Below are 11,615 nucleotides of genomic sequence, written 5' to 3'. Positions count from 1 at the left end.
TCGTATTGATTTGCATTCTGCTGTAAAATCAATGAGGTTTTTGATAGATTTACAATATTCTAAATTATGAACGACTACACTTCCAAACATTGTTTTCTACGTCATTTTACGTCACGCGGCGCTTCGTTCTTAGACGGCGCGCGACGCTTAGGAACGTGCGAGTTTATTGTACTGCCTAATTAGATTTAGTCGAGAAGAGTGGGGGATGATTTCCACATTATGATATTCAGTCACTGTCAATCAAGCAAGGAACTAACAAGATTTACAATTGCATGTGATTTTCTTATATTTGTCATTTAGATAATTACTTATCTCCATGGCAACACGAAGAAAGTAATTAGAAAAGAACTGTTGGACAAAATGACCACTAGTCAATCATCTTTAAATATATTGAAAAAAACAAACACAAAGCTAATATTCATTATTTCTTGAAATTGGTTCAAATCGTATTCAATAGATGCTTTAGACATGTACATTTAAGATTGATCAATAGTGTTTAGTTTTTGTTGTTTGCTTAGTTATCTCTGCAAGAACTTTGTCATTTTATGTTTAGCCTCAATCCAATTACAACAATGTGATTGAAACGAACTTCAATGTCAATGTCATGAAATATCTACAACAAAACGTTAAATCGATATGTATATGTCAGAAAATATTACGTGTGATGGACGAGGTTGGGTTAGTGGGTGTGCAGCAGTTTCACACTTGAAATAGGTTGAGATGTACGGTAAACCCTACAAACGTCATGCGTACCTCATTCTACGAGCAGCAAATCTTCGCTGGGTTGACATCAGTACCACTCCCTTATATTTCCAAGTTCATCTGAATGTCATAAAATATTGAGGTGGTCTGTCCAAAATTACTAAATGTCAATATATGACATTTTTCACTTGACTCACAAAATGCAGCTTAACATTCATTCATAATATTTTTTCCTTGGGCATACAATACTCATATTGTGTCGACCTCGCAGTATGGGGGAATTGACTAATATAACTATTTAGGTACGGTCATAAACGTAACGGATGATTCGGGTGGAACAAAAGAACAAAATGATGATTAAAAAACAAATAAATTAACATAATGTCCCCGAAGACATGTGCCCAGTAAAATCAGTCGTCTTAGAGATAAATAACTTATTCCTCGGAAAATAAAAAAGAAATGTGTCCCAAAAATAACGTAACCCGGTAATGCAGTCGACATGATACTAGAAGCTTAGTTCGGAAGGCCAGACATAGTTATAACAAGCACAATTATGAAGTGGATCTCTGTAGTCGGTCTCAGATAGATTAATACGAACAAAAAACGTATAGTTATTGATAATTTATTTTGTCAATAATGAAGCTTGTTATTAAAACATTGATTACTCGATAATAGGGATGAACAGAATGTAAATGTCAAAATAGACAGATTGATATGTAACTTTCTATAGAAATACAGCAAACTAGTTTTCTGTGGTTGTAATTTCATGACGACGATAACCATTCATCCGAAATATCGTCATAAAGTCACGAATGACGGAATCAGAGATTTGTTGTTAAATCACATTATAAATATAAGGTTATTACGAGAATATTAAGTATATTATTATACATCTTTTCCATCCAATGATACACCGTGGGAATGTCTAAATTCAAAATGTTTAGAACAGAACCGGTGAACTTCTTTGTGTGGAGTCCGGTCAAACTCTCAGCTGGTGGCATCCATGTTTGTTTTTATTATTAGAGGAATTCGCATTTCCTAATATGGTAGGGTGAAAAAACGCCGTAAAATACCGCAAAATTACGGCACGCTGTAACTTATGGCGTTACGGCGACAGATGTATAATAAGACAAATTATGCCACCCTTGGTAATTTGACCTATTTTTTTATGACAGTATGTTTATTAATAAAGCACCACGACAAAGTACGGGTTATTGGATAACACTTATGCTCAGTGTCTGTAAATCGCACGAGCCCAACACGCGAAAAGTATGGCGTTGTATCCGATAACCTACACTTTCGGGTGTCGGAGTGTTTCTTCACTATACCATAAAAAAACGATGCCAGTGCACAGCGTTGAACGTGAATTAATTTACATTAATGCAAAAAGTGTATAGTACAATTTGTCATTTGCTCATGAATAACAAGATGACATTGAACTGATCCTTCTAATTCCTGTTTTTTATTTTTTTTTACCTATTTATTGTTTCCATCAGAAATAGTAATAGCTCAATCGTCGCAAACGTTTTTTTGTGGGTTTATGCTTACCATAAATGCGTATCTGAATGTAATCATTGAATAGTGTGTTAATGTATTTTCCGATATAGTATAACAAATATTATATAATTTGGAAAACACATATGTGTTTCCTTGCCATGAAGCATTTTTCTTACATTCACCACTCATGCCACGTCACGGTCGGGAATCCGAATGAATGAGTTTTAAAAACAGGTAATTTTCTTTTGAAAACTCGGAAAAGTACGCAACATAGTTAAAACGCGTAATTAGGTGTTGTCACTATTTAGGACCCACTATTTAAAAACTAAGTTTTATATGGCATGGTAGTGACAATAGAAGTTTTCAAAGTCGGGCACATAAAAAAATATACTAGTAGTCTGAAATATTTTTTTTGGATAAGCCCTAATGTCGTAAGTAATTTATTTACTGAACTATCCACAAAAAGTGAAACTTAGATTAAAGTGCCTGTGCAATGCCCACCCACATGCTTCCCATTTTAGATCTGTGCCCCACTGAAATGGGCAATTATTGATTTTTTTGCTGAAAATGATTACTCGTATCCAAGTAAATTTGAGATATTTCCCGTGCTGTAGCCACGCCCACCTATTCTGAAACGGTCGACTGTTTCCGGATTTCAGACTCGCCGAAAGTGCGCCACCAAATGCAAAAATATGAGAGGAAGCCATACCCCTGAGCCGTACTTTTATATCACTGTGTCATTCAACGTACAACTGTACTTTTAAACGATATACATTTTTTAATCGGCGTTTCTTTTGTCTGTTTATTTTTATTTTTGAGAGAGCGAATTTTTAGAAGTTGTTTTCACAACAAACATTTATGATGGTTAAACGTTGTGTTGTGGGCGGTTGCAGTAATGCGTATAGTCATAGTGTAAGTATTTACACGTTTCCAATCGATCTGAAGGTGCGAAATCGGTGGACGAAAGCCGTGAAAATAACGAGAAAAGGTTGGGGTGGACTTCCTCCTAACGGCGTCATATGCAATGTCCACTTCACCTCAGATTCTTTTTTTTGTGTGTGTGAAAAACTGTCCTTGTTATGACAAAACAACTAGGTTTTAACAAGAAACGCCGACAATACAAAACGTTTTTGAAAAAATAGATTCCGGACCAGCCCATGATCACTGAGACGGATTTCAGAAGGGAGAGAGACGTCGAGTATGTGTTTCAAATGATTTGATTTTTTTTTTGCGATCCCGATTATCGCTTTATAGAGACCACCCGTGTTATATAAAAGGTAGCAGTAATTTTGATGATGACACGAAAACGAAGCGTCGGACAAACAGGAAATTACGCAGGCTTTTTCATTTTCGCAAGCTAAAAGTGTCTGAATTGTTCGGTTATTGGTGTTGAATGTCGGTTTCACACGTTTGTTGCCTTTACTTGCAGCTTGATCGGCGTAATAATTTACGGAATAAGAATCCGGGCTTGAGCTGTCAGTGTATTTTTTTAATATGATGTCATAATCATGAAAATCACGCTAAATCCACTCTGAATTTGTCTGTATGTGAGTCGCTCTCAATTATTTTTGTTATCCAATTAAACGCCACCATTCACGCACTTGTCACCCTCATGACCCGACGCGCCGCGTTCACCCATTACAACGCGGCAGTCATTTATTTAGTAACTGTGTTTTGTCGTTTTTTTTTTTTTAAATTATTTCTTTATTTTATAAATCAATAGTGTCTAGTAACCTGCTAAATAACAAGCCGATTCAGCCGTCAAATTTGATTTTGTCCAATGCCGGAGTCCAGCCCGGTGACGGTAACGACCACGGTGACTAGCTACAGCAGACCGGACATATTTCGCATCTGACTCAACCCCATGCAACAAACTTGATATTATGTGTTCATTATGGTCCATTCTTCCTCGACGAACAAGTACATAAGTGGCAATTTAGTCAAAGACGAGAAAACAGCACAAGAAATTTGCCTTATTTACACGTATCGGCAATGCAAGCTGCCCAGCGACTTCCCCTTCTGACGTCACAAGGGGAATTTCTGTATGCAAATGAGAAGCTAATGAGGAGCCTCGTTTTAAAATACGCAAAAATAAAGTTTCCGTAGACTGAGTTTAAACACATTTTTTCACTTAAAAAAAATATTTATGCTTAGAAACATAAAAAATAATAATATTTATGTATCAATGGATAATTTTAGGCGTGAAAATAGCAGCCATTTCACAGGCACTTTAATAATGTTATAAGATTACACACGTTAGTTGAACAATTGAAACGAAAAAACTACTGGTATAGTTCGAAAGTTTGTGTTAAAGTTTATGTCGGTACACCTACTATACTCTCTGATCATCATTGGCAAATTGTTGAGGCAGCAGTCCCAAATATGAATTTTGTTAGATATTAGTTACAGATCTACAACAAATGTGCAGTCTGTTGAGTGCCAGCAAAATACACAGTCACAGTGGTGAATAAATGCGATGATCACTGACGAAACCCCAAGTTCACATATACATTACATTGAAATGTCATTGTCTGAGTGTTCCATTAATATTTACATATATTCTCATATTTTCATATATTCTAAAATGATGTCCTTGAATGTATTTATTGTCCACAACGTGAGATCGTTATATACAGTGACATAAACAATGCTATAGTCAAAGGTGTTGGGAAATAGAAGACTAATTCTGGATCCTTTCAGCATTTACATGCAAATTTAGATAGTTGTTCCGATGTATTAAATTAAATCTAACCCTCTTGTGCTTGCGGCAAACAAAAATAAATAAAAAATCTTCTTGGTTCTTCAAATCCTCCATGAATTCTAAATTAAAAAAAAAGCCGTGACAATTATTGAGTTCATTGTTTAGGGACGCATTAAACATTCCAGGGGAGTGAACATTTTGGAGGCAAATTAATCATCTTAGTGACGACAACGAAATCAGTTATAAGGATAGGCATGGGGTATGTTTTTGTATGTATGGAACTTTAAAGAAATAATTCAAATAACGTGTATGTTAGAATATGTTTAAGTAGTTGTTGCTTTGATATTGCATCTTGATAAACACTTTTTTCATAAAAAAAATAAATCCCCTGTTTCACCATAAACAGCAGTATTCGTTTTATAAAATATGTTGATTTACGTGCACGTAATTGAACACGTATTTTGCAGTATTTTATTGACAGAATATTATAATATTCAATGTTACAGCAAACATGTGATTTTTTCTAAAACAAAGCTGTTTATATATGCTCAGTTATCCACATCACATTCCATCTTTAATAAAGAATATACATGTCAAACCAAATCGAATAAAATCAAGGGGCGTGTATTTCACTCAGTGAATTTGAATTTCGCCATCTTGGGATAAAAGGCGCCCTCTTTCCTGTTATACTTGAAACAGCACAGCTACGCATGAGACTAATGAGGGTCAGCAAGGCTTATAATCAATTATAATTACGTTACAATCGTAGGCTGTAATCAATTGTAATCAAATTACATAATAATGTCATTTAAATAAATAAAAAACGTAAATTCGTAAAAATGGGCTAGGTGGAAAATGTAATCAGCTATTTTATTCGACCGTAATTTGTACAAAGATCTTATTTTTTGTAAGCGTATAAAGCATTTTCTATGTTAAATAAATCATCACATATATTATACAAATGTAAATGCAATTAGGAATTTGCTTTATCTGTAAAGTGTAAAAACCTATTTTTTACTGTGAATGAAACTTTCATTTTATTTACTGTAAAAACGTAAAATGCCTTTTTTATTTCCTGTAACCCGTACCAGCTACCCTCCCCCCCTTGCCCCCTCGTTAACTACATAAATTGCTTACTTTAGACGTCATTGGTATCCATATTCACAAATAAACTTGTTGAACAAACCGGCATTTGACGAACGGCGTTCTAGGGGTATCACGGAAGCTCAACGAAAGTAGCTATTGCGTTTTAATAGTTTATTCCTTTACTAGATAGAACTTACATACCATGAAATTGAAACGCGTACGATGTATGTTAGAATGCAGCGTCAAACTAAATAAATAAAATTATTAACTGAATAGTCCCTTTATAACGAACAAAAGTCTGCAGCCGCCAAGCCACATAAACACAAATTCTTTCAGTGGTCTGAGCCACAAATAACCGGGCAAATAACACATAATAATAAGTTGCTTTCTTATTCATAAATAGGGTCACTGCCCGTCATTTACTGAAACGCGAGGGAGGCAAACTAGACAAAGGTTCATTCGCATGAAAACTTTAAAGGGACTTAGTCATCGGGTCGTGTCGTGTTCGATATTGATACTACTCTGTCGTCAGTACAACTAGGGCTTCGTTCGGCTCATATTCTCCGATGGATTTTTCGATGTCATCAGTGCTATTGCTTCTACGTACGAAGGACTCTATATCCGATACTATTAGTATTCAATTCCATTCTGTGACTGTTATGTGTTGGACAGCAGCACGGTAGAAATTATATTCGTACTGCAATACCAGATTCCCACTTATTTTACATAACAAACGAATTCGGTTTAACAAATATTTTGGCAGTTCAACTACGAAATCTCGCTAATTGCCATTACCAACCTTTGAGATTGAATAGGGAACTTCATTGTTACTTAATTGGTGAGCGATATCTCAACCTTGGAACATCAATAGCTGAAAATTCTATTTTAATCTTTAATTTGTTGGCGAAATGGCGTTAAATTACTAAAATATTTTCCAATGTCGGAAATTTGAGTGTTCTTCTACCGGCTTTGAGTACTCTCCTTAACACTATTTCGGGTCACGTGACACAATATTTAGCTCATAAGAAACACATTTACGTACAGCTAAATAGATGTCAGTAACATTCTCCCAAAATTGCTTCAGTGTTTACACTCTACCAAACACGTCACGACCCAGAGAAACAAAACTAAACACTTCATATTTCGCCATCTTGTGAACGCATGTGAACAACAGTAACAATGTGAATATCAATATTCCCAAATTTCAGGACCATAGCAAAATATTACCAATAGGCTGCTGTCAAGATATTTCGATACACGCTCTGAAGTAACAGCAGTTGGCAGACGAGTCTTCACCTGCGCATGCGCGGGATTTGAGTCTTAAGGTAGAAGCCTACATATGAACTAGAATTTACCTAGAATTTATTCAATTTGTATTTCCGGGCAATATACGAATATTGACTTAAAAAAATGGGGGTTCAGCCTTATTTTCGAGAAAATGCTGGTTGTATTTTGAGTAGATAGTGACCATTTTGTCAGTGTTATAACGCGTTTACCATAGGTTGCTATGGCAGCGACTCGGATGTTATGCCATCATAAAATGTAGGCTGGTTACACGGTAAAAAGGGATAATTATTGTAGTTCTGAATTATTAAAAAAATGAGTTTTAAAAAAATGTTGAAAAATGTCATTTTTCTTCAACATGGAGTTGTTCTAAAAATGGCGATTTCTAAAAAAATATTACCACGAGTTTTATCAAAAAACGCCACTGTAACACACACAAAATGCTATTTTATTGTTATTGGACAATAGCTCCATGATTGTACATGAAAATTGACGAATTTTCTAATGGTCAAAATCTTGGTCAAAACTGGTCAAAAGTTATGCTATGCATGATTATAGCAAATGCCTGGTTCGATCAACATACCAAAATGCATTTACATTGTTTTGGCCTTTGTATGTAGGCCAACTTTAGTTGCGATCTCGAATTAAAAACATACATTATTTGATCAATTCCTCGCATAATTATATGTCATGGTAATGAAGGGTTCAATGTTATATATTCCAGTAATGAGCATCATGAAACACGGAAATCATTATGCACTTTTGACAATATAATATCCGATTATGTGATTTATTGACCGGGGCCAGGAGTCGTCACGTGTGCATGCGTCAAATGGCCATGGCGTGTCATTGTTTACAAACAAGCGTCTTTGCGTTTTTAGCATGCGTTGTTATCATCGCTTGGGACTCAATTCCCACGCGTGCGCAAGTGACGATCCATACGCTTTAAATTAACTTTTACCTGGCCAGATATCGATAAGAAACGCTCCCGGTTACAAGCACATAGACGTTGTGTACAACTTTATGAACTCATTGTTCTTTGAGGGATTTTGACATGCACGCCGCAAACCCGGTTTATAACACAGTCACTTGGGGGGCTGAAAATCAATAAATTCTCATTTAAAAAAAAAATCATCCGCTATACGCATATAAATAAACAAGTTGTGAAATATGGCACCAAGTAAAATCAGAATCAAGGAAGATTCGCACGGAGTTCTGGGTAAATCAAGTGCGCATACTCATTTTCAGCCAATCAGGCTTGCCGTAATAGCGAGTATTTCCTTGATTTACCCAGAACTCTGTGCGAATCCCCCTTGATTCTGGCTGCTGGCCATTTTCGTTTATGAAATCGTCGAATATCATCAGAAAACGCGGGATTTGTGCAGTTTGCAATAAAACCAAGTTAGCGATTATGAACAATAGTTATTAACGTAACACCAGACCCCCTCTAAACTTTTTGTTTCGCATTTTAGGGTAAGAAATAGCTGTGGAATCATAGCCCTATGTTGCCGACCGCATTATTTACGTGACAGACTCTGGCCGGCACGACATACAACTACAAAAATAAAAACAAGACGTCCGAATGAAATTGTTAAGGCAAAATTCGATTGTATGTCGCACCAAAGAGCTACGAAACCGCAGCTTGGTAAGAAATCGAAATTTGAAACCATGTTTCACAACTTATTTTATATGAGTATAGCGGATGATTTTTAAAAATAAAAACGAGAATTTATTGATTTTCAGCCCCCAAGTGACTGTGGTTTACAATCATTTTACGATGTTGAAAAATTACGGCACGAATACGTAACAGTTTTATAAATTAGTCGGCTAAGCTAATAGTGAGAAAAGATAATGCTCCTGGACTCAGCGTTCTTTGTCGCATGCACCAGTGTTACTAACTGAAAATTTTCGTGATGGCGATGTTCACTAGGAGTTAGATTTAAAACAAAAACAAAGGAAGTGTGAAATGTTCATTGCACCGAATGAGGGCGCTCTAATATTTTACAAGGAGTGAAAAAAGAGCAGTATTCTCTCGTATTTTCAGCAAATATCGTAATTTAGAGACTGTACTATAGACCCAAAATTCAAGCATCACTGATCTAAAACAACATATATTTTCACATAACTCAATAAACACTGCATGACTTTATATACCCAAACCACCCCAAAAGAACGAGTTAAAACAAGATTCTCCAAGACACTTGGATTTTATTTCACACACACAGAAAACATATCAAGTTGTTATTTACACAATTAATATTACAAAATTCGAATATATATTTTTCATCAGAGGTGAATTCAAATTTTGCAATAGTGAAAAAGTTATTACACATATATGCAATGAATTATGAGAGAGATTCGCTCAGTGAATATAATGGTAAACTTTTAGCACCATAGAAACTCACTAAATTATTATTTTGTGGAAAAAAATATTAAGTTTCATATCCATAATATAGAACTTTTTTATCTCATGTCACTGAATAAAATTCAGGAGATGACATTATAACCTTCAATTCTGTCTGACTTCTTTGAAACACCGCAGTGTTTGGTTCAATAAGCATCCTACTTTATGCATAAATCACATTGTCACATAAAATTACATAACACATAAAAACACTAATATCGTACTCTATAAATTCAAGTATTTGTATTCAGTTACTACAAATAAATTTGCAAGTATTAATATTGCATATTCTCAGGCTGTTAATCACCTTCAAACAACAAACTATATATATATATATATATATACTGTGGAATACTTTATTTTCGCTGGAATTAATTTTCGCTGAAAAGGCTTTTTGGGCGTTTTGTATGGAACTTATTTTCACTGATTTTTGATGAATTTAATGTGAAATATAGGAAAAAAAGTATATTCGCTGGATTTTATTTTCACGGAATCATATATTCAGCGAAAATAGCGAAAATAAATTCCAAGCGAAAATAAAGTATTCTACAGTATATATATAATTATATATATGAATGAATGAATGTAAAACGTATATAAACATGAGTAAACTTTTAATATTTTACTAAAATTTCAACATTTTTGTTTGGGGGTTTATAAATGTCATTGTAACTCGTATGACTTTTAAACAACCACAATAAATGTTCTCTACAATAACAAAAGACATGGTCAATAGGAGACATACCATAGGTTTAAAGTACACATGAAGAGCTCCCCACAAGAAAATATGCACCTATTGTTTGCACACTGTCACATTTAAAATTTAAAGGTGATATGTACATTCATCATATGATGTGTTTTCACCTTCTTTATGTAGATTAGTTTTATTTTTAATTCATAAATCTTTTAAAGCGGAAGGGTCGTCAGCTGTGCATGCCCGGGAATTGAGTTCCAAGCGACGATAATAATGCATGCTAAAAAGACAAAGGCTTATGGGTAGATGCTTGTCTGTAAACAATGACACGCTGTGGCAGTCCGTCGCATGCACATATGACGACTCCCCTGCTTTAACACTGGAATTGTTGTATGATTTTTTTACATTACTGAAGCTGAATTTACAATGTTATGCAAGTTTAGGGTACATATACAACAGAGTATACTGATATCATATGAATGTGTACAGCAATGTCACAAAATGGTTTCAATAATGTTCATAAATTCTGTATGATTCAAATAATTGAAAATATATTCAAAAATGTGTGTTTTACACAATAATTTTAAACATACATGTATAAAATAATATTGTTATTATAAATGTGTTTCACACAATTTTTGCCAGTAAAAAACATACATACATTATTGTAAATTCAAGTTAACAAACTAAAATATATTCTGCTTCATCAAAATACAAATAAATCAAAGCATTTTCACTTATTTAAAATATAGTCATGTTTGTTTTAAAAACATCTGTATATTAATATATGTTATTATATTATTATTATTAAAACTGGTATGAAATATCAAAAATGGTAAAATACAAATGAATGATGAAAAACAAAATTTTAATACTGCAAATTCAAGGCTCTAATTTTCCCATCAACATTTTTTGTTTTTACTCACTTACATTTTGTGGCTAATCAGCAAAAACTGGCAGTCACACTAGAAATTTTAATTTTTATGTTGTAATTTATTGTAGAGTGCTCAATATTTTAGACTTGACACTTTAGTATTGGAATAAATCCTACAGAATTACAATTGCAATAATGTCATTGTGGTAGGCATTAGCATAAATTTTATAAAACGTTAAAACGTTAACAACAATTTTAAAGATAAAGAAACAAATCTGTGTATACAAGTTTTGATAATTAAGAGAAAAAAAAGATATATCACATGATGAGAATTTTTCAAAAGTGATGTGACAACAAAGATTTTGATTTATTT

This window comes from Saccoglossus kowalevskii, chromosome 1 (assembly GCF_978046115.1).
Source record: "Saccoglossus kowalevskii chromosome 1, keSacKowa6.1, whole genome shotgun sequence".
NCBI lineage: Eukaryota > Metazoa > Hemichordata > Enteropneusta > Harrimaniidae > Saccoglossus > Saccoglossus kowalevskii.
This window is presented reverse-complemented; position numbering follows the sequence as displayed.